Source organism: Epinephelus fuscoguttatus, linkage group LG18 (genome assembly GCF_011397635.1).
Source record: "Epinephelus fuscoguttatus linkage group LG18, E.fuscoguttatus.final_Chr_v1".
In the NCBI taxonomy this organism is placed as follows: domain Eukaryota; kingdom Metazoa; phylum Chordata; class Actinopteri; order Perciformes; family Serranidae; genus Epinephelus; species Epinephelus fuscoguttatus.
In genome coordinates, this window is record NC_064769.1 from 25,633,501 (window position 1) to 25,657,063 (window position 23,563).

The following is a 23,563-nucleotide window of genomic DNA, read 5'->3' on the forward strand; positions in this document are numbered from 1 at the left end:
ATCTTTGTGCCTGTGACCTTGCAGAGAAAAGAAGCCCCAGTCATGCAATATTTAAGCTCACTTATCTCATAGACCATGACTACAAGCCTCTCTAATGCTCATTCCTATGGAAGTTGCACATGTAGCTAAAAAAGCTCAGTTACCTGGATCAGCTGCCTTGTGGGGTCTATAGAGCAAGCGCACTTCGGACTTATGGTGGCCAAGTGTAGCCAAATAGCTAACTTCTGCCAGTTTAGCTCTCCATTATCTTGAATGGGGTTAAAAATAATTTAATCGTGCGGCTTGTCTAGAATTTTGAAACGTTATTGGACTAAATGGATCAAATCCTGATGCAGCTGTGATGCTCAAAAAAATGTATCCACTGATTAACAGATGTCTCTCACAATGCAAGTCCAAGGAAAAAAGTCTCTTTGGGCCTAATGGCTTCCTGTGACGGACCTGGAGGTTGTAATTCCACATTTGGCCACTGTTTAAAATTTGCATCAATGCCTGGCTATTCCTGGGGACTTGGAGGAAAGCCCAATCTGACTTAAGCATCAGCATCTGTTTGCATCGTTGGCTTCTAATGTGCAGCATCCTCATTCTGATGGAGATGGAAACTGGGCCACTGTGTTTCTGTCAAGCTTTACACTCATTGTGACGAAATTGTATAACACCCGCGATTGAATGAGACTGGGCTCCTGTTTCTGTTTATTTTCAGCGTGAATTATTTGTTATTTTCTAAATCTCCAACCAAATGAGTTGATTAAATGTGGCATCAGCACTAAAAACTGGCATTCATGATGCGGTTTTCTTTTGTTTTAAAGGATAGCGAAAAGCCCCGTCCCACTTAACACCTTCCACAAGAAGTGCCAGAACAGAAGCTTTAATCTGGACTGCATATTCGTCTGGATCCAGCCCATAGTTTAGTAGTTCAAGTGTAGCAACCAGTGGACAGTTTAAAGGAGACTTTTGAAATGTTAGATTTAATAGCGGTCCACCCCCGTGCTTGTGTAGGAACTGTTTGAAAAGTTAGGCTTACACTAACACTGCTCTGAAGCCAAACTTTTAGTGTGATTTTATTTGTGTCATATGTTGCAAGAAAAGAAGAAAGCTTCTTTATGGCAGCACTCTGGAGGGCTTCCTTCTTGTGGGATTTCTCTGGGGAAATCCCCCTCCACTGTCTTCAAATGGATCCACGCAGAAAGAGATGGAGAACACGAGAGAAACGGGGCGAGAAGCTGAGAAATGGCGATGCATCGAACCAGCCGCAGAAATGGAAAGAAACTGACAGATGAAGAGAGATGTAGAAACAGAGGCAACAACAACAGGGAGGTTTTTCCACCAGCTGTGTTTATGATCACACAGATACACACAGAATGAAACAGGACAGAAAAATACCACAGAATGGGTGTGATGATTTATGGCTGATGCGGATGAAAAGCGCCTGCTCTCTCTGCAGCTTTGGGCTTTTGTCTTGCCTCACTAATCCTCCCTGCACCCCCTTTTCTCTCTCTTCCTTAAGCCCACAACCTCCCCGAAAGTCCCCAGTCTGTTTCCCCAATCATCCTGCTCCCTCTCCCTCACCTCTTTCTTCCTTCAAATGCGCCAAATTTCTGCCCTTCACCCCCCTTTAACCCCACCTCTCTGATTTTTTCCCCACTCATTTAAACATCTCCTTCTCCCCTATCGCCCCCTCTCGCACATCAATCCTGCCCTCTGCGCCCTTTCACTCCCCAGCCACGACCCACCCCCTTCTCGCCCTGTGATCCTGTTAAAGCCTCATGTCAGCATTAGTGTCGGTTCACACAACGGTGCGCCACATATTAAGCCAGACAGCCGCTGTGTGGGTCTGGGAGTTGGAGTCAGAAAGAGTAGGTCAGCACCAGCATCTGTCCTGCAGGGCCAATAGAGGGGACGAGATTAGGGGGCAATGAAGTGGCATAGTGCCCCTTTTTAGTGAATGAATATTCGGTTGAAAGTCCAAGACCATTTAGTGTTTAACACCTTTTTCTTCTTTTTACCATGTGTCCCAAAGATGGAGGTATACCACAAGGAATACTTCAACATTTTGGGATATATGCTTATGCGCTTCTTGCTGAGACTTATATGAGAAGACAACTTTACTTTGCCAGATGCAGTGACTTCTTGGAGTCTTGTCAATACTGTAAAGTTGCCAGGAAATCACTGCTCCCAGCAAAGAAAGATACTCACACAACCCTCCATTTTCTACAGATTTAAAGCAGCTGTGCAGAACTTTTTACCATCAATAAAACTGTCCCTAGATCGTATCACCCCCCCTTGAAGATCCGCATATTTATTTGAACCCAACAGCGACAAAAAGCCTTTCTCTATGTGGCTATTTAGCGTAGCCTCGGTCGGGTCAGACACAGTGGAAGTCAGCAAACAAGAATACGGCACCCGGAGGCAGAAGTAAGTCTGCACGCCTGCAGCGGCCCGCAGCCATTAAACCACAGAAGAAGAAGGAGCCGTGTTTACAGAGAGTGTTCCTCGAGTAAGCGGTACGCAACGGGCATTGCTGAACACATAACAGTTTTACCAGATGTATCTTTAAGGACTTGGTTGTACTTTCGATGTCATGGCGGATAAAGAAGGAGCACCATCTAAAAGAAAAAGAACAGAAGAAGGCTAAACGGGACAGTGATAGGGCTCGAGCCCAAATGCGTGTAAACCTCGGTCGGGCATTCACCAAGTGGAGAGAGCTGAGAGATTCTAAAGGTATTAAAACTGATCCTGAGTTGGCCCTTTTCCTAATCGACAGGTATGTAATTTTTGTTTTTATTTAGAGAATATACTGCAACTTATTAGACGTTGTTTCACTTCATTATATGACGACATGGAAGTTATAAGCAAGCGAAATGTAACGTTAGCTGATGTGAACTGCTTTTGTCTAGTAACGTTACAACAAACGCCACAAAATTATCTGTGACTGTGACCATGAACACAAATATACAGCAGGCAGTTGTCCTCAGTTTATAAGAAATTCAGAGCTACACCAGAACATTTATGATTTTCCTCTCGCTCTCCAAAACAAATGCATGCGGTAATTGCCGGCTGCAGCCGGAATTTTACAAATGAAGCCGGATGCCGGCTGCAGTCGGAATTTTACGATACCAGGCTGTGGGTGTCATACCGCTTCAACCAAAGAGGCTGCTATAATCAATGACAACGTAAAGTTCTGCACAGCTGCTTTAACAAACAAGATATATCAAGTTAATTAAGCCCCGTTTCCACCTAACACTTTCAGTATGGTACCTTTGGAACCAAAAGTAACCCTTCAGACATGGTACCTAGACCCTGGTGTTTCCACCGCAAACAGTACTCTTACATGGGGTTGTTGTCACTCACTGTATTTCCTGGCTCTTCAGCGGTGATACAGATGGAAGTCTGCACCTTGTTAATCATCCACAGAACGAGGCTGCACACCAACATCTTCACAACAAAATGAAACAACCTGCAGTGAGAGTCTCTCTCCATGGGATATTTAAAAATAGCGGGTTTTTGCATTGAGTCCTTCTCTGGCAAGCTCAGGGGTTTAGTGTTGCCGTAGCCCACAGGAACTACACTCCACGATGCTTTTTTTTCTCAGAGTGAGGATTAGAATATAATCAACGGACTGCAGTGTTCACAGCTCCACCTTTTAGCACCAGATCTGTGTGCTTGGTACCCCAACAGAGGGGGGACCAAAAATGGGGACGGTATGGAACGGTTCCATCGGTACCATCCACAACTTTTCACAGTGGAAACGGAAAAAAGCAAACTGAACTGTAGTGTACTGTATTGCTCAGTGGAAACAGGGCTTTAATGAACTTTAGAGGTGCTGGTGGGCAGACTGTATTACCTTTGAACAGAGCCAGTCTACCTGTTTTCCTGTTTCCAATCAGTCCACTTGCCAAAAGAAATTGTTGGCATTGTATGTTTCTGCAAACCACAGATGCGTTACAGAAAAAGTTGCATGTTTTATATGCACCATAACAATGTACAAATGTTACATATCTGTGGTTTGCAGAAACGTACGATGGGTTGTTCCAGTCTTTATGCCAAGCTAAGCACCTCCTGGCACCAGCTCAACACTGATCAGACAAACAAGAGAGTGGTATCAATGTCTCATTAAACCCTTGGCAAGAGAGCTAAAACTGCATATTCCATCAAACTGTTCCTTTTACTGGAACAAAGAGGCCCAACCCGAAACATAAAAACAGCCCGAGACCATATAGACCAATTTTTAGTTTTGAAGCTCTTGATCAAATTGTATGCACTATATCAGATAGTGCTATGAGATACTGTCAAATATTATACAGTAATACCTTAAGAGACTGTCCTTTCTTTCCTCACTCCCAACTCTCCTCTCTTCTGTCACCTTCAATCCATCTTTCCTTCTCCTCCTCCTCTCTACTTCTTCATGCTCCATCTTCCCCTCTTTGGTTCTTGTTCCCATTTGTCCTTGATCTCTTTCCAATCCTCTTTCTCACCCCATTTCTCTCCTGTCCTTTCTCCAGTCTTTGCTGTCTTTCAATTTTCATCACCATCTTCATTTTTTTTTTTATTTTTCTCTTTATCCTACACTCCAGCCCTCTCTCCTCCGATCTTATCACTTATCTTTCCTTCTCCTCTCATCTTTCACCTTTATCTCTCATGTACATTAAGTGTTTTCCATCTCCAGGGACCGGTTTATTCCTCCCGACCTCCCTCTCCCGCCCTATCCTTCCCCTTCTCCTTTACATCTTTCCTTTGTCACCGCTTGTCCCTCCATTGAATGTGCTTTTCTCTTCAAGGAGCTGAGCGCTCCCACCCTGGCATCAGTTTGTTGGTTGCCATGACAACCTCCCGAGCCAAGTTATTTATAGCAGCAGATCAGCATGACTCCCACACAATACAGGCTGTGTGTGGACGCATGTTTTTTTTGTTTTGTTTGTTTGCTTGTTGTTTTGTTAATTATTTATTTTTTATTGTGTCTTTGTGTGAACTTTGCTTTCAAAGAAACGGATATCCTTAATGGTTCAAATCTTAGCTGAGCAATATGCATAAAACTGGACATGAATCTTTTTGATTGCATTTTCAGGCAAATTTAGCTTTCTTGTAGATGAATTTATGAGGTGTAGGTCACAGATGCTAACTCTTTTTTGGAGGTATTATATCGACCATTAGTTGCTATCTTAACCCCAGTGACTGCAGCGCAGTTCCAAAACCCTGACATCTTAATGGAGCCATGGGTTCACACACCTTTCAGTCCTCCAATACATCCTGAATGTTGGCTTACCTGTGGAAAACATGAGTAAGCTAAGCTTTTTTGTTACCAGGAGGCACATTTCTCCACGCTTCAAGCTATCAAGCTACAAGTCCTGAAACAGTTTATCCACTTAACGCAAAGAAACCAAATCAATCCTCCAGTATTGTAGTCCCTTAAGCAGGATTTATACTTCTGTGTTGAATCAACACCGTACCTACACCATACCCTACACCAGGGGTCGGCAACCTTTTTGACATGGAGTGCCAGTGTGAAATTCTCTTGTCAATGAATGTGCCATAATCAACAGTAGGCTAAAACAAAGTTAAATTACGGTATGACACAAAATACAAAAACATTTCCAACACACCTGGAATTTTATTCCATACAGGCCACATGCAAGCATATTTTAAAGATTTTTTTTCTGTTATTCACAACAGGGGCTTACAAATTATGCATTGATCCCATTTCAAAACACTGCTTTCAGTAACTCATTTAAAACATATTGCACTGGGAGAGTAACAAAACAAAGACTACAGTGCATCAAAAAATCTGTAAACAGCCACATATTTAGACTACAACCAAGTGTAGGCTGAGGCAACTACAAATAGATATTTTCCTGTTATTCACAACAGGGGCTTGGGATAAAGTCAGTACAAATTAAAGCTGCTTTCAGTAGCCTAACTCCTTTAAAACATATTACACTGGGAGGAAATGTCAGAAACAGAGACTACAGTGCATCAAAAAACTGCATTATATCATAATAAAACATCCACATCAACATTTTAAGGATGTGGGCAAACAGCCACATATTTAGACTACAACCAAGTGTAGGCTGAGGCTACTACACATAAACAGGTGCCTACCAGTCAGTGTGATCCTTGGCCCTGCTTTGCTTGGCTGAGCTCCATTATCTGGGGCTTGTAGTTCGTCACTTTAAGCTGCAAACATGCCTCAGAGTGGTCCGTCGTTAAACGACTGTGGAGGGGCTGAGCACATTTTTCATGTGTGAGAATATCTGCTCACAGAGGTATGTTGAACCGAAGACTGACAACAGAGCCAGTGCAACGTTCTGTAGACAGCTGAACTTCTCTGGTACAGATGTCCAGCAGGTGAGGATGCAGGCTCCGTGATCATGCACTGCTGTGGTTTCTAACTGTTTTCGAGTTCTGCAAACTTCTGCACCCACAGTGTTGAGCTCTTCAGCTCGATCAGCTGCATTTCCATGTCCTGTACATCCATCCAGTCCATCAGAGATACATCCAAATCATGTCCATCAAAGCTGTCGGGCTTGATCAAGAAGGAAAACATTGGTCCGTACCTCTTAAAATCCCCAAATCGCGTTGTGAACTCCGACTCAAGCTCACGCATGTATGCGGCTATTAGAGCGGTGCTGATGTTGCACTGGGAGGACAGCTCTCTCAAGTGTCTGAAGTAGCGGAAAGTGGAGGTAGCAATATCCTTTGAGAATACTCCCAGCTTACCGACAAAAGCCGTCCATGTGTCAAACATGTCCAAAACAGTTTGTCCTGCACCTTGTAGTCTGAGGTTGAGTTCACTGAGGTGTCCTGTAATGTCCGTGAGAAACATAAGTTTCACAATCCACGTCTCGTCCTCCAGTTCTGGGTAGTTTTGGCCTTTTTCCGCCAGAAAGGCCTTGATAGCATCCAAGCAGCTGACAAATCGCTCCAAAACTTTACCGCTGCTCAGCCATCTGACTGCAGAGTGGAGAGGGAGATCTTTGTATGCGCTGTCCATCTCTTCGAGCAGGGACTGAAACTGTCGGTGTGTCAGCGCAGATAGTTTAACTATGAAGTTAACAACCTTTGCCACCGTAGCCATAACTTCACCAAGATCTGAATTTGACATTTTTGCACACAGATTTTCTTGGTGTATTATGCAGTGGAGTTTCATGATGGGGTGGCCGACTTTTTCTTCAATCAATTTGACAGCTCCCTTTTGTCTCCCAACCATGGCGGGGGCGCCATCTGTTGTCACCGCAAACACTTTGCTCATGTCAATCCCGATCCTCAAAATGTTCAAGTTGACGCCTTGGCTATGTCTTCGCTTTGTTGTGTCAGGCATTGGCTTTAAGCAGCAGAGTTCCTCTCTTACAGATGAATCACAGTACCTTGCCATGACTGCCAAACGCGGGATGTCGTTTACGTCCACGCTCTCATCAAGTGCAATGCTGAATACCGTAGCATCTTTTAACCCCGCTGTTTGCTGATCTCTGACATTTTCTGCCATTTCATCGACACGTCGCTGAACACTTCTAGCTGACGCAGGAATGTCCTTGATTCTTGACTTGATTGTTTCTTTGTTTGGCAAGTTTTCAAAAAGCACATCTGAGCAACTGAGAAAAGCCTCCTTAATATATTCTCCATCGGTGAACGGCTTTCCATGCGTAGCAATGCAATGAGCAATGCGATAACTGGCTTCAGTGGCGTGATTTTTAGCAGTGGCAAAGTCTTTGAGGGTGCTGGCTTGTTTCCCATACCTGGACACGCGCGTTTAATCGAACTCTGCTTTATCTGCTTGGTCTTTGAAAGCCGTCTCGTGCTTCGTCTCAAAATGTCTCTTAACACTTGACGTTCGGCACACAACATTCTCAAAACATAAAGTGCACACGGCACGGTCCTTCTGAGACACAAAACCAAACTCCTCTGTCCAAGAGGGCTGGAATGCCCTAACTTTAGCTTTTTTAGCAGGCGGCCTTGCCATCAGCAAGCTAACGTTACGGTTACCACATCTGAAGCGTGGGTCTCTGTGGTAAATGTGGGCAGGGCAGCAGGACAGCGGCTGCACCTGCAAGCTGTGTTGTGTGGGCGGGAGTTCGCGCTGTCACTCAAACTCATGCTGTCACTCATGAGCTGCTACCATGATCCTTGAGGGGTGATTTTAAATGATAGGCCTACCGAGAGGGCCTTTGCCAGTGTGCCAATGATTATGCTGCCGCGTGCCAACCGTGGCACGAGTGCCTGAGGTTGCCGACCCCTGCCCTACACTGTAGTCTGACGTGCACCTCTCCAGAAATGTAACTACACATCGTCCTGACGCAGACCTCTTGTCTATTTCTGTAAGCTGAAACCATTTCCCTCAGTGGAAACAAAGCTTTTATTTACTTTAATTTCACAGATAAGAAACAATAAATTGTGAAGTCAATAAAGCCTCCACAAAAATAGCATTTTAAGTCTTGTGTGTGATTTATTCTGGCTTCATATGAGCAGAGGAAATCTCTGCTCGTAGCTAGGCTAATTTATACAATGTAAAATGCCATAGGTTTGTGCTAATAACATTAGCATGTTGTATTGGAAAGCATCTTTAGTACAAGACAATTGTTTGGTCGGTGAACCTTGTGAGTTGTAATGGAGCCGAATCTTGTAACATTTCCTTTGTTAAATGTTGCTGTTGTCCCTGGCTTCATGTGCTAAAAACATTAGCATGTTGTATTTGTGGGGAAAATGTGTTCAGATAAAGACAAGTGCTTTGTCTGTGAATGCTGCGAGTTATAGTGAAGCTGATTTGTGTATTTATGTTTGAAATTGTCTCTATTAAGCCATGTTTAATGTGTGTTTAATGTGTTTTGAATCAACTAAACTATACAGCACTTCACAGAAACCTTGCCACAGAATAGTGTTTTGGAGGTGTAACTGCAGAGTGACACAGACACACCACCGCACAAGTATAAATGCTCACAATGGCGTAGGCCACGTACATAGGCTACGGCGTAGGCTCTGCATAGAGCTGACACACAAGTATTTATCCCACTTACACTAATCATTACAAAGAAGAAATGACATGTTACTAAGTAATGCATGATCTTTAAAGTCATGGTGTCCATTGTATTGTATCCATCAAATAAAATGTTTTCTGACCAGGTTAATGTGATGGGAACAGCAAGGCGCCAAGATTTTTGTCAGCGGTAACCTCTGGGGCTGAAAAATAAAGTGGACACGGAAGTGCGAAAAAGTGTAGATCTTTGAATGTCCACCAGAGGCTGGCTCCAGAAGCCGGTCAATCTACATGGACCCCTTTGTTAAAATTTTACAACAGAAATAAACATATTTATAGCCATGTACAATAAACGGTTTTTGTTTCTATAGCTAATTTCCCCCTTTGTGACAGCTGTACAGGGGGATCATTTTTATATAATTTACTTGTTTACTTTTTGTGAGGACTTAAAGTTAAGCTTAATTAAGGGTGGGCTGCTGTCCTAGGGTTCTCAATCAGATCCACCATTCGCTCCTAAATAGCACGACAGAGGTAATGCCGAGCTTAAGACTTCAAAATGGCGGTCCACAAAGCAGTGGATGTTGTCACTGTAGCTACATTCATTCTTTTACAGTTTATGAATTTTTGTGACAGTTTTTGAATTTTTTATTAATTTCTATTAGATCTTACGGAAGCGTATTGCATTCGCTTGACAAATAAAAAAAGACCTGTTTTCCTGAGTAATTTTTTCTGTTTTTCGGAGTAATTTATTTATTTTTCTGTTTTTTTTGTGTAATTTTTTCTGTTTTTTTGGAGTAATTTTTTCCCTGTTTTTCTCAGTAATATTTTCTGTTTTTCTGAGTATTTTTTTCCCTGTTTTTCGTGGCAATCTTTTTCTGTTTTTCGTGGTAATTTTTTTTGGATCAGTAAGGGTAAGGCACGTAATTAGTTACACACAGGGTATGATAATCTAGCTATGTTTTCGACTGCATCCTTCTAGTGTAGGCCTATCGCTCAATGTAACAGGTTAGGTTAGTAACAGGTTGTAACAATGTTACCTGACAAACGTGTATGGGCATGATTTTACAACCTGTTACTAACCTAACCTGTTACATTGAGCGATAGGCCTACACTAGAAGGATGCAGTCGAAAACATAGCTAGATTATCATACCCTGTGTGTAACTAATTACGTGCCTTACCTTTATTGATCCCGTAGTTGAAATTGTCTAGGAGCAGGAGCACGGATGCAAAATACATCCATGAGCAGGAGTCACCATGGATGCAGGGGTCACTTGCAGCTTATCGCGAGATTTTCAAGTAGGCTATCTCGTCTCCTTGTTCAGGAAAAACAATTACCATGAAAAACAGAAAAAAATTACCATAAAAAACAGAAAAAATTACCACGAAAAACAGGGAAAAAATTACTCAGAAAAACAGAAAGAATTACACCAAAAAAACAGAAAAATAAATAAATTACTCAGAAAAACAGAAAAAATTACTCAGAAAAACAGGGTTTTTTTATTTGTCAAGTGAATGCAATACGCTTCCGTAAGATCTACACTTGAAATTGATGTCCACTTTTTTTCATTAATCATTTGTCGCAGGTCAAACTGGCCATCTTGCTTGTGTGTACATGTCAAATGTAAATTCCATGTCCATTTTATATATCTTTCCAAACACAGAACACTTGATGTAAATGCTGAAAGCTGCTGGAGCTTTCTCATTTCCCCTGAAAGCTGAAAAGAGACAGAGATGCAAATAACAGAAGATTGTGTTGAGTCTGGTAGACAAGTAAGAAACATGAACAGAGAGTTGTAGCATCCCTGTGAACCTCATGACTGCTGGTAATAAACATTAACTAATACTTCATCACAAAATGATAGCTAAGCAGATCTGAGGGGATATAGGCCTATTTCCTGTAAAGCAAGCTACTGTGTTTACAGTACAGTTCTTTCTGTCAAGTTAATAGCCTATTTAGTTTGATGAAATGGAGTGAGGCCACTGTAAAAGGATACTCTGTTTTCTAAATGTACTTCTAGTCGTGTCAAAGAAAGAGGAAATCTCTGGGCAACACTGGAAACAGAAAGTAGTAGGTACATATAAAACCTCTCATTGTCTGGTCTTTAGGCCGTGTGTACGCTTGTGTGCGTGCACGTATGTGTGTGAATGGCCGTTTGCAAGTCTCTCCAGCAACATTGATCACAGCCAAGGCCGGTGCTTCGCGGCCAGCCTGTTAGGTTACCATGGAAACCAGCGCACCGCTTAGGAGCCGCCGAGAAACCAAACACCCTCCGATCAATAAGCTTCCTGAATAATGGGGCAGTAGACACACAAAAACACAGACGCACACGCGGGCAGCAGTCTCAGCGCGACTCTGAAGCTCCATCAATAAGTAGATAGTTGCACAAATTCAGCCACTTATTCAGAGGGAGTACAGTGAGCAGAAAGAGCGAGGAAGAGTCTTTTGAAACCCACTGAGACACTTAACTGAGTGCCAGAGAGAGGAGTCATGGCAGTTGGCAAACTGCTGAAGAGGGAGCTCTGGAGTGTGACTATCATTCGCCTCACCAAATGTAGTGAAATGAGCAGAGACTCTGGAATACAGACTGTGGATGTTAATAAAATAAAGACTTTATTTTGCCATTGATAGGATCATGTGCCAGTGGAACATTAAAATTTAATCAGTAAGTGCTGATTTTAGGGAGCTAAAGATTAAAAGTGAAAAACATTTCTTATAGTTTGGAAACTAATTGCAGTGGATTGGATTCGAAGAGCTTAGGTAGTACATAAAATACATGTAGTGCTGTTTGAAATTTTATTTGTTTTGATGTATTTTATGTTTATGCAAATATAAAACAGAAGTGATTCATAAAATCATATAACTGTAAAACTATAAATCACAAAATGAAGTAAGCGTGAAGCGTAAATAGAAAGTAAAAGCCTAAGAAGAAGGAGTTTCAGACTTGTATCAGGAAGTCAGCGCTAGTTAACCCTTTGTAACCTGAGAAAATTGGCTTGAATTATTTGACAAACATGGGAAGAAGACAATGAGCAACAAAAGAAAAAAATGACCCCAATAAATTAGTAAAAAGAGAAAATTAAAAACAAGAAAATTAGGGTAAAAAATGACAGTTAAAAACAAACATACAAAGAAATGACCCATAAAGATAAAATAAATGAATAATTATAAAAGAATGTAAAAAAAAAAATACAATAATTCTGAAAAAAAATATCTAAAATAATAATAATTAAAAAAATACAATTATTCTGCAACATAATTTTTACATGTAATAATAATATCAATTATAAATATAGTTTTCACAATCTATTTTACCTTTTATTCCCTATGTTTCTGAAAGAAATTGCACCAGTGCTGTGCTCAGGGTTCAAAGGTTTAAATACTTGCGAAAGGCGTCTAAAGGCAGCACAAGAAAAGGAATGTTGTTCCAGGTTTCAAAGGGTTAAAGGCTAAAGTGAACAGATATGTTTTTAGCTTTCTTTTAAAAATATTTAGCGAGGTATCTTCCCTGATATCTATAGGTAGTGAGTTCCATAGCTTTGGGGTGTAATTGACAAAGGCTGCATCCTCGATCTTGTTCAGGGTGTTGCTGGGAACCTCCAATAAAGCACCAGCAGATTTACTGCAGTGTTCTCGGAGGTACATAATTAACAAGGGAGGTAGCAATTAGACTCGGATTAGTGCTCGGAATCGGGACGGTTTTCACGTGATCGGCCGTGACCTGCGATCGGCCAGTCAGTCTAAAATATGCCGATTGAAAACACCGGTCAAATTCCCGGCAGGAGACAGGAGATATTTTTACTTTTTTGTCTATTCAAGAAATTACCCACAAATTCTATACACCAATAATTATTATTTTATTTATCTATATTTTTATATATGTATGCCATTTTTACTTATTTATTTTAATACTGTACCTGAAGTTATATTTGAACAAGAAGGAAAATGTTTCTTAATCTGTCACTGTTTTTGTTTGTTTGAGATGATTATTGTAAATCTGGGTGTATCTTGGTTAAAATGTTCTAATAAAGGAAATATAGAAAATATTGCAATATCTTGTGTGCTGTAAAGTGGTTTGAAAAAAATGAAATCGGAATCGGCCGTCCAAACACTCTGCAAATCGGAAATCGGTATCGGCCCAAAAAATTGTAATCGGTGCAAGTCAAGTAGCAATGTAGCTTGGTCCTAGTGAATTTAGGACTTTGTGTACAAGGAGGAGGAGCTTAAAATCAATTCTATATGGAACAGAAAGTCAGTGCAGAGCAGCTCAGACTGGCCTGATGTGCTCTCTCCGTGGTGTTTTTCGGGAGGCCAATATAAAGCACATTAGAGTAGTTGAGTCAGCTTGAAATAAAGGCATGCATCAGTTTCTCTGCATCTTTTTCACTGAGAAATGGTTGTGCCTTTGCTATGTTTCTGAGGTGGAAAAACTATGTTTTTGTCACCTTGTTAATGTGGGACTTGAAGCAAACCACTGAAACGCTACATTTGCAAGCTAGTATGCTGCAGATACATTGTAAATTTCCATCTCAACAAAGCTAGTTAAAACACTTTGTTATGGTTAATAAAACATCATATTTTGGCTTAAAAACCTGATTTGGGGACGCAATCCCTGCTGGATACACAGCAATGTCTCAATACAAAATGACGGCTTTTTTCTTGGCACTATGCCCACTGGAAAAACAGCAATAGGTTACTACAGAACACCCATATTTGGTGCCTTAAAAGCTGCTGGAAACAGAAATGAGTTGCTAAAACACAACACGTTTTGTAGTTTGTGGGTCTCGAAAAGTGGTCTGCAGCTTGACAGGCGTCTCCCAAGGTTTCACGCCATCCACCATCCTCTCCACTTTCCATTGACAAAGTCAGCTCATATTCTACATCACGCTTGAAACATTGATATGCAGAGGTGTTGTAGTGAGGAGCAAAGTGGGACTGATTACCCAGGGCCTCCAAAAAGCCTGGAATGAAAAGTTTGATTTTGTATACAATTTTCATTTCTATGTAATTAATAAATAATGATTTCAAATTGGCTGAATAAGTTGGTTGAAAGACTGAACTTTGTCCAGCCCTGACTTTATAAAAGAAATAATAATAATAAAAATAAGTAAATAAAATAAAATAAAATAAAATGTAATAAAGTAAAATAGAATAAAATGAAATAAAGTAAAGTAAAAATAAAAAAATGTAATAAACTAAAGATAAAATAAAATGTAATAAAGTAACATAAAATAAAATAAAATAAAATAAAATAAAATAAAATAAGATGTAATAAAGAAAAATAAAATAAAATGTAATAAAGTAAAATAAAATAAACCGCTGATGCATAGGGCCCCATATCTGGTGCTACACCCCTGTTGATATGATATGTATGAGCCATGTAAATGCAACACATTAGTGATTTGCAGGAATGTACAATGCCAACATTTTCCGCTGGTGACAGGGCTGGTGTGCAGACATTATTTCCAATAGCTTTTCCAATTGTTTCTGCCCACCTGCCTTTGCATCCTTATTTCCATTTCCTTCCTGTTGTACCTTTCCCAGTTATGAAACCATTTGTGCTTGTGTTTTCCTACATGTAGCATTAATCATACTTCGAGACAATGTGCTTATGTCACGATGTTGTCTGAGAAAGTTGGTAACAGCTGAGGAGTAGGCAGGTAGAAGAGCTGGGTCAGCTAAACTTTAGATCAGCTAATAAATATTTCAGTTTGGACTCTGATCATATTTGATTTTGGTTTATCATTATGCATCACTGGGCGCGGTCATTAATAAAACACAATCTTGTTACGGTGTGCCCGGCACCAACATGCTTTATGCACTCTGTTATCAGATCTGTGAAACGCTGCACTGTATTGTTGAGTCTGTGTGAAGCTTCTTTGGCAGATGGAAAGAAGAGCAGGCATACAGTATATGAGATGACAAGCGTACACACTGTGATGTAGTGAAAGATGATATTCCCCTGTGTGTGTGTGTGTGTGTGTGTGTGTGTGTGTGTGTGTGTGTGTGTGTGTGTGTGCGTGCGTGTGTGTAGTCTCCAGGGTAAGAGTGCATGTGGACAATCAAAAGACTCCTACATACACTGTTCAGTTTAATCTCTGACTTGTTTTGTTTTGCAGGTGTCAGATAGGAAAGTAGATTTACAGAAAGATGCAGATGTAAATGCAGTTTCTGTAAATCAAGCTAAAGTGTAAATGGCTGGATTGAAGTTATTTCTATCACATCATAAATCTACCATCATCATGTAACAAGAACATCTCAACCTAGTCTGTCTACTTGCCCCTCTGCATGCAAACATTACGGAGCTGTTTGTGTACTTGTGGCTCAAATGTTTGTTTGGTTGACTCTCAACTGACCTCTCTCTTGTTCACAAGTGTTTTTAACACTTGCAAGGCTGCAGCTGACTGCATGAGCTCTTGCTTTGTCCTTTCAAAGTCAAGGAACAGTGGTGCAGAAAGGCTGGAGATGAAGACTGGAACCTGAATGCCTTTATTGACATTTTTCTTAAAGTCTACTGAACAGTAGCTTGACCTTTTGACCCTGTCTCTCAGCCTGGTCACCAGAATAAATGTTGACTGGACGTTTCCGCAAACCACAGACATAAAATTTGTACGCTAGCTGATACATTGAAACTTCACTTTTCAACAATGCTGTGGTTATATTTAGACATAAAAATGTTTGGTTATGGTTAGGAAAAGATCATGTTTTGGCTTAAAACACCCATTTTTGGTGACACAATCCTGGCTGGAAACTTAGCAATGTCTTAGTGTGGCTCCATCTTGGCAGGATAGGCTTCCCGTGGCACTACCCTGGCAAGAAATTAAATGCTGTCTCTGTACAAAACAACCACTTTTCCTGACACTATCCCCAGTTAAAACACAGAGACAGGTTGCTAAAAGACACCCACGTTTGATGGCTAAAACCCACTGGAAACACAGCAATGACACACTAAAAATAATAGTGTTTTTTGTTTGTTGTTCTCAAATGGTTGTCTGCAGTACCCTTTACCTCCCGATGACACTGAGCTCATGTAGTGTGTCACTTTAGAAACACTAAAGCAGGTTTTTTCTTCTGCGTTGATGTAGAACCTATGTCGTTGCCTGACGTGCACCTCCCCAGAAATGTAACTACACGTTGCAGCGACGCAGACCTCCTGTCTTTTTTTGTAAGCTGAAATCATTTCCCTCAGTTGAGAAAAAAAGTTTTTATTTACTTTAATTTCACAGAGAAGAAACAGTAAATTGTGAAGACAATAAAGCCTCCACAAAATAGCATTTTAAGAAATCTCTGCTAGTCGCTAGGCTAATTTATACAAAGTAAAATGCCATAGGCTTGTGCTAATAACGTTAGCATGTTATATTTACTTTGAAAATGTGTTTAGTATAAGACAATTGTTTTGTCTGTGAAACTTGTTAGCTGTAATGGGGCCAAATTTTGTAACACTGCCTTTGTTAAATGTAGAGGGAAAAGTCTGCTAGCTGCTTGGCTAATTTATACAATGTAAAATGCCATAGGCTTATGCTAAAACCATTAGCATGTTGTATTGCTGCATGTTGTATGTTTGTCTGTGAGTGCTGCGAGTTATAGTGAAGCTGATTTGTGTACTTGTGCTTGAAACTGTTGCTTTTAAGCCATGTTTAATGTGTGTTTAATGTGTGTGAATCAACTAAACTTTACAGCACTTCACAGAAACCCCACCGCCAGCTAGTGTTTTGGAGGTGTAACTGCAGAGTGACACAGACACACCACCACACAAGTGTAAATGCTCACAACGGCATAGGCTACATGCACAGGCTACTGCGCATTAGTGTACCATGGTGGCTATCATTCACATTCTTTAATATCTTACCACTGTTTGATAATTTAATTTAAAAAATAAATACACATACATTTCATTATAAACTTTATGTCATATGAATTTTCTTGCAGAAACCAACTGCATATTCAGAGAGAGGATGTGGTCTATAAATCAACATACAGACACAACACATCCATTTCAATGAGCAAACAGTTTCTGCTGAGAGTGGTTTCAAAATATTTGGAGATACAAACAAGTTGATGAATCTCTTTCCCACGGCAAAGAACCTTGGGAACCGGAACTTTCCAAAATACTTTTTTACCCCCTGATGAGACTGAGACATTAATAGCATGAAGCTTCTTGCACTATGGACAGTTCAGTGCTGCTCTTCCTCTGAGAGCAACATGAGGAAAATCATGGGAGAAGAAGTGATTGCATTTATGTTACAGTAGCCAGAGGTAGAAAGGAGCATGGTTGTCACTTCACATAGATTAACTACTCTTTTACCAAGTGTGCGCCGACAGTGTTTTAGAAAAAGGCAGAGTATTCCAGAAAAGATGCAAAAACAAACATTTGTAGCAATAATAACAACAACACATTCTGAAACCTGAAATGAATAGACTCTTTAAACATGTCTAGACAAAATAATTATCCATTAGATCACATTTCACTAATGTTGCCATCAGGTCTCCACAGGTCCATCAGCCCAGTCTCATCGGGTTAGGTAATGATCACATTGTATTGCCGCAGGGCTTGGGTCTGTGCATCAAAACATCTAATACCAGCTCTGACTGCATGATGCGTCATAATCACCACAGGACAACATTTGTTTTTTTGAAGTGAGACGGGAACTTTGAACTGTGTTATGAAAGATAAATTACATGCAGGGTGAATTTTTCAACCGTGGCTGCTCGTTTATTGGTCAGTGGCGAAAATCGACCAAGTACATTTCGTCAGGCACTGTACTTAAGTTTGATTGTGAGGTTGTTGCCGGTGGTGTAGTGGTGGTTGATGAAATGGGTGTAGGTAGATGGGTAGGTTACAGAGGAGGAAGTGGGTATTCTCTACTACATATTCCAATGTTCTTTTTTGTCTGACAGGTGGGTATACTGTACCATAAACCTGCTTATACCCTCCACTACATATCCATCCATCCATCCATCCATCCATCTTCAACCACTTATCTGAAGTCGGGTCGCAGGGGCAGCAGGCAGAGCAAAGCACTCCAGATGTCCCTCTCCCCAGCAACGCTTTCCACCTCCTCCTGGGGGACCCTGAAGCGTTCCCAGGCAAGATGAGATATGAAATCCCCCCAGTGTATTCTGGCTCTACCCTGGGGCCTCCTACTAGTGGGAAGTGCATGGAACACCTCCAATGGGAGGTGCCATGGAGGCATCCTAGTCAGATACCTGAACCACCTCAACTGACCTCTTTCGACGCTAAGGAGCAGCAGCTCTACTCCAAGCTCCCTGCGGATGTACGAGCTCCTTTTTTTTTTTTTTTTTGTTGCTGTTAAGTAAGACTAAAACGCTTGTCATACTGAAGTGATTTTACACTATAGTATTGCTACTTTTACTCAAGTAAAGGTCTGAATACATTTCCTGCTGCTGCCAGTGTTAGTGTTCACCCTCTATTGGGTTCTGTTCAGGTAGACCACATTTTGGGCCAATTATCCTCAGGTCTAACCTGATGAGATCTGGCAGTCCTCTGGGCCCTACTGGACCCACTACATAAACTTTAACTAAAGCTAATATTACCACCTCATGGTTGTATGCCTCTGGCCTCTGCTAACCTGTCAAGGTGCAGTTTACATCCATGTCTGTCCAGACTCATATGTCGCCATGACAGCAGACAATGCTTCGGATATGGATGTTGCTGCAAAGAGGCTACAAATTCTAGAATGTGGATGCTTCACTCACATCTTTCCCCAGCAGCACAGAAGACATTTACAATCAGCACAGTTTCGATGTGGATACCCAAGATAAGTGTCACCTATTCAGTATCTGATCAAATGTCTCCCCTCCTGCTCCTGAGTTACGGCATTTAATAATGACTAGAAAAGTGTTTTTTGCTGAAGATAATGATGCCACAGTGAAGTTGACCTTTGACTTTTTAGATAACAAATGTCACCCCTGCATCATTTTATGATATGAGACTGTATGATTTCTAAAGACCTTCTTGAAGAGGTGGTCTTGGTCTGGCAATAAATGAACTCTGGTGCGGTTCATTTGTGGTGAGAACGTGTTCCGAACTCAAAACATTGTTTTCTAGTTGGAGCCGCGCCTCGTTTTCAAACTGTATGGTTTGACTAAAATGAACAATGACAGCAATATAGTCCACGATAAGCAACGCTAAAATCAACCTGTGTAGTTGTCCCTCCATTGTGACATTAGAAAGTGTCACATTTATCTTGCAAGTGTACTCTTCTTCAGTGTTTTGTTTACTTCCTGGATTTTTCAACTCTAGGTCTGGAAGCACCCTTAATGTTGGTAGGTTACTTTGGACATTGTAGGCTGGGTTACCACGTAAGGCTCAAACATTTTTTATGGCTCCAGACAGAATTTTTCTTTGGCTTTTTTGATAGCAAAGGTTGTTGACCCCTGGCCAGAAATGTCACAATGGCCTTTGAACACCAAATTCTTATCAGTTCATCCTTATGTCCAAGAAGATGTTTGTGCCAAATTGTGCCAGAAAGGGGAAAAAAAAAACAAACCCTTAAGGCGTTCTTGAGAATTGGATGATGGACAGACAACTGAACTGTTGCTGGCGCAGAGGCAAAAAAAAAAAAAAAAAAAAAAAAATTAAGCATGTCAGACTTTTTACAGGCCAAAGTTTATCAGAAGTTGATGTTTCCTCTGGTCTAACATCATCTCGTACATCCAAACGTATACCTCAGCACTGATCGATACATCCACAGTCTTCTGCTGTCAGCAACTAGCCTGAGCCCTGAGATATTAGAAGTAAAACTCCTTGCTCAACAGCACCCTGGCAGTTATTTAGATAAGAGTTTGTTGTTCCCTGCCAACTATTCCAGATAATCTGGGAATTCATAACCCTCAACCCTCCAGTCCTGAGCCTGATTGTCTCCCTCGAGGCTACCTCTGCCCCCGTTAAGATCCAGTACAACACCCCAAATGTATCCACCATCTTAAAACCACTTCAGAACTCCAGTTAAATATAACTTGTGCTGACTGCACAGTTCTTGATTTTACAGTAACATCAGTTTTTCTGCTCAGTTTGATTAATGTGACTGAAGGCCACAGATGAGAGACGAGGGGAGGAGGAGTGGAGGAACTGGGCTGAAAAAAAGCAGAGGATTGGAAGAGGGGGAGCCTGAGTGCAGAGTGTAATGTAGCGTGCTCCTTGAATCTAGATCACTGAGCACACCAGTGTTTCTTCAGTAATTTCTTGTAGCAGAGATGGGCACCCTGGTTTCACTTCAATGTGTCCGTCCCACTTTTGGCAGCGGAGCGCTCACTGTGCTAATGCTACGACTAGCCAGGTCACAGAGGTGGGACTGCAGATTTAGACTTTGAGACAAGATATGTTATGCAATAAGGTAGAGCAACAACTCAATGGTGTCGAGGGGGAAACAGAGATGACAGCTGGGATAGTTTTACTGGCAATAAACCTTAAATCCTTGTGTGTGTGTGTGTGACACCAGAGTCTGGGGTAAAATTACTAAAATTAATCTTAGTTTGTAGCTCGATTTGGTATCTGAAGAATGGTCATGTGATCATAGCATATATCCTCTTATACATATACTTATCCCTTTGGGGGTCAAGTGTGTAGATTTTATTACTGTTGAACAAATCTAAAAATGTAAAATGTAAATATGCATTTTCTGTATTTATTGGGACTTTTCATGCTCCATTCAGCAATACCAAATCTTGGCTACTTAAAGGCACAGACTGGCCATCAGCACATTTTGAAATTTGTCCTGGTCGACGAGTTTTTTTCACCAGTTCGGGTATTATATATCTTTTTTCAACATATTATGAAAACATATTGTGTATGCATTTACCATAACTGTCAGTACATGCGTGCAGTACAATTGCAACATTCGCTGATTTGACTTGAGTGATGGCTGTCTTGACCACACTTACTTTTAGAATCTTGCAAAGAAAAGTTGCAGCCACGTGAACTGGCCGTAGCACAGCTACTCAAATCTCCAGCAGCTGGTTTTAGAAGGTAAAGCACGTCGCCTGTTTTAACACCCAATCAGCTTGTGAAGTCCGCTGGTCAAGTCAAAATGACTGCAGAGGGTGTGTGTACTTGCTGGGGCAGGTGCTCCGTCCTCATGATGTGCCGTGTTGGACGGTGGGTCACTGTCCCCCACACACAAATACAATCTTATTGACTGATTCAATGGCGCTCCTTATTTGTATTATTGTGGTGTATTGATTCTGAATACAGTCCATCTGATGCTGGTTTTGTTTATGTTTTTGGCTGTTTCATCACTACAAATGCACTTGTAGCCAGTATCTCACTGTCACTATCCTCATTCATATTCAAGACACTACAAATTATATTCAGCCACAAAACAAGCCTGAAAAGCTGCAAATCAGAACAAAAGTACAGAGAGTTGTTGCATAGCGATGATACACCATCTCATCTAGTTGCATTGGCGTGAACCGGCAGGTTTTTAGAATGTTGCAGAACGACGGATTGCAAGTAGTTTCCTGTTTCAACTTGTCTTATTGCGAGTCTTTGGTTCGAACTGGGCTTTACATTGTGTTTTTTGTTGTTGTTTGTTTTTTAATTTATTTAGTGTAAATATACTGTGCTCCTGTGGATAGAGTCTGCTGGTTTTAATTTAAACACTGTTGACTGTTTTGCAATATTTTAATCATTTCTGAAAAACAGGCTATTAAGTCAAATTAAGTGTCAGATGATTGTGGCATTTATTCCATTTTGAATTTTTCGCTTTCAATACACACAAAAATGGTGAGAAAAACCTTTAAATATTAGTTTCATTGTTTGACATAAATGATTAGATTTTCTAAATTTAGTCATTTCTTTTTTTTTTAAAAAAATAAAGTCACTGACGGACAAACATGTTGTTTAAGTTTGAATTTGTTGCATCAAAGTGGGGCCCCCTGACACCAAAGTCCCTCGCTGCTTTCTGTCTCCAGTCCGCCCCTGCCTACAGTCCCTCAGCATCAAAGCCCTCAGCCTGTCTAACTATGACCGTGTGAAGCTCCATGAATATGAAGCAGGACTGAAAGACACACACAATGCGTCCTCTCCCTCTCCGGGATCAGTGCAGGAGTGTTGCTATAGGACCTGGAGGTCTATAGGGCAGGCAGGCGGGCTGGCTGGCTGGCTGGGGATCTGCATGCTAGACGGCAGACTTACTTCTAACACAAGGTCCCTACACAGAATTAAGTACGCTCCACTGGACCCGAGTACGCGTCTTGTCCCCGCCCCCTCCCGACGAGCCACAGCATCCATCCTCACGCGCTCACACGCTGCGTGATCCCCATCACAAACCGAGAGCGGCGGCGGCGGCTTCGCTGAGCCGATGGAGTAGTAGTACTAGTAGTAGTGGGAGTGCGCACGGCTTCCTTTCGTCCCTTTTTCCTCCTCCTTTTCTTTCTTTCATGGATTCGCCTTTTCTCTGGAATACTGCTTCATCCCATCGCGGTAAGTGTGTGTGTGTGTGTGTGTGTGTGCGTGTGTGTGTGTGATGCCTGCAGATGCTGTGGGGGAGAAATAAGAGGAAACGGGACTGTGCAGCTATTGTCTGTTGCTGAGGCAAGTTCGGACCTCAATCAAGTCACTCTCAGCAGCCTCTCACATAAAACCAATCACAGCTCGCATTAAAGACGCGTCTGCAAACACGAGGAATACACTGGGACATTTATTTACTATAATGTTTTAATGATTATAAAGAATCGATATCGGTATTAAGACAGACACCTGTCTCTAGCAGCAACAGTGACCGCCCTCCAGGGCTTATTTACGCCCCTACTAATGTGCATTTACAAATATTACGCGCGTCTGTGCCGTGCGCCCCGCGTTTACAGCACTTTAACAAAACATGGGTGCAAATGTTGTCGCTCTCGTTGCCGTGCAAATGTGTCTCCAGTCCAGGCAAGGAAAAATTCGGCCCATCTCCCCGCCCCCCAACATCACAGGGTGGCTATTGCTCCCCAACCAACCAACCAACCAACCAACCAGGCTCCGTAGACATGCACAGCGCAGTTGATGCCTTTCAGATCACTGAAAGACTGAAATCCCATGCCTGTTAAGACGCCTTGTTGAGCCGTATAGGGTAATTAATTCAGTGCAGCGCGTGTCATCAGCTTCTTCTGATTGCTTCTTCTATCATCAAATTTCAGAAAACGAAAATGTGCATGTGCAGGCTTGGCCTCAGAATAGGAGAGAAGAGACGAACCTCATCTTCTGAGGGATCCTAAAGGAAACAGTGTGAACAGGGAGGGCTTCTTTGTGATAAATGTGTTTTGGTCCTCTGTAACCTCATCATACAGCTGCTCTCTGGACATAAATGCATGAGGAATATATTTCACTGTGATCTGTATTTAAGGTTGTGATCATAATAACACATTAGACTTAAAAATCTGGCGTGAAAAGCAACAAAATAAAACAAGTTATGCACAGATTTACAGCTGAGAGGCATTGCAGATGAGCTGAATTGCTCAGCAGACCGGTGCTCAAATGGTTACTGGCCCCTCACTGTAGCAGAAGTCAGTCTATTGTCTATAAAGTGCTGCTTATTCTCTAATCAATGGACAGCTTTCCCTGTCTGTGTGCATTCACACTGGTGGGGATACATTCCTA

The 23,563-nt window shown here is 41.5% G+C and overlaps 1 protein-coding gene across 3 annotated transcripts in view; it reads left to right on the plus strand.

Annotated features, from left to right (window-relative positions):
* Positions 1-23,563, plus strand: part of plppr1 (phospholipid phosphatase related 1) — a 119,810-nt gene that overhangs the window by 13,054 nt on the left and 83,193 nt on the right. The window contains exon 1 of one of the 3 annotated variants that reach the window (XM_049559924.1): positions 22,000-22,405. The exons of 1 other annotated variant lie outside the window; for it this stretch is intronic. The gene's annotated coding sequence lies outside the window, so the exon portion shown is untranslated. Of the gene's footprint in view, positions 1-21,999; positions 22,406-23,563 lie in introns of those variants that run through there. One more of the 3 variants, XM_049559922.1, reaches the window with a different exon arrangement.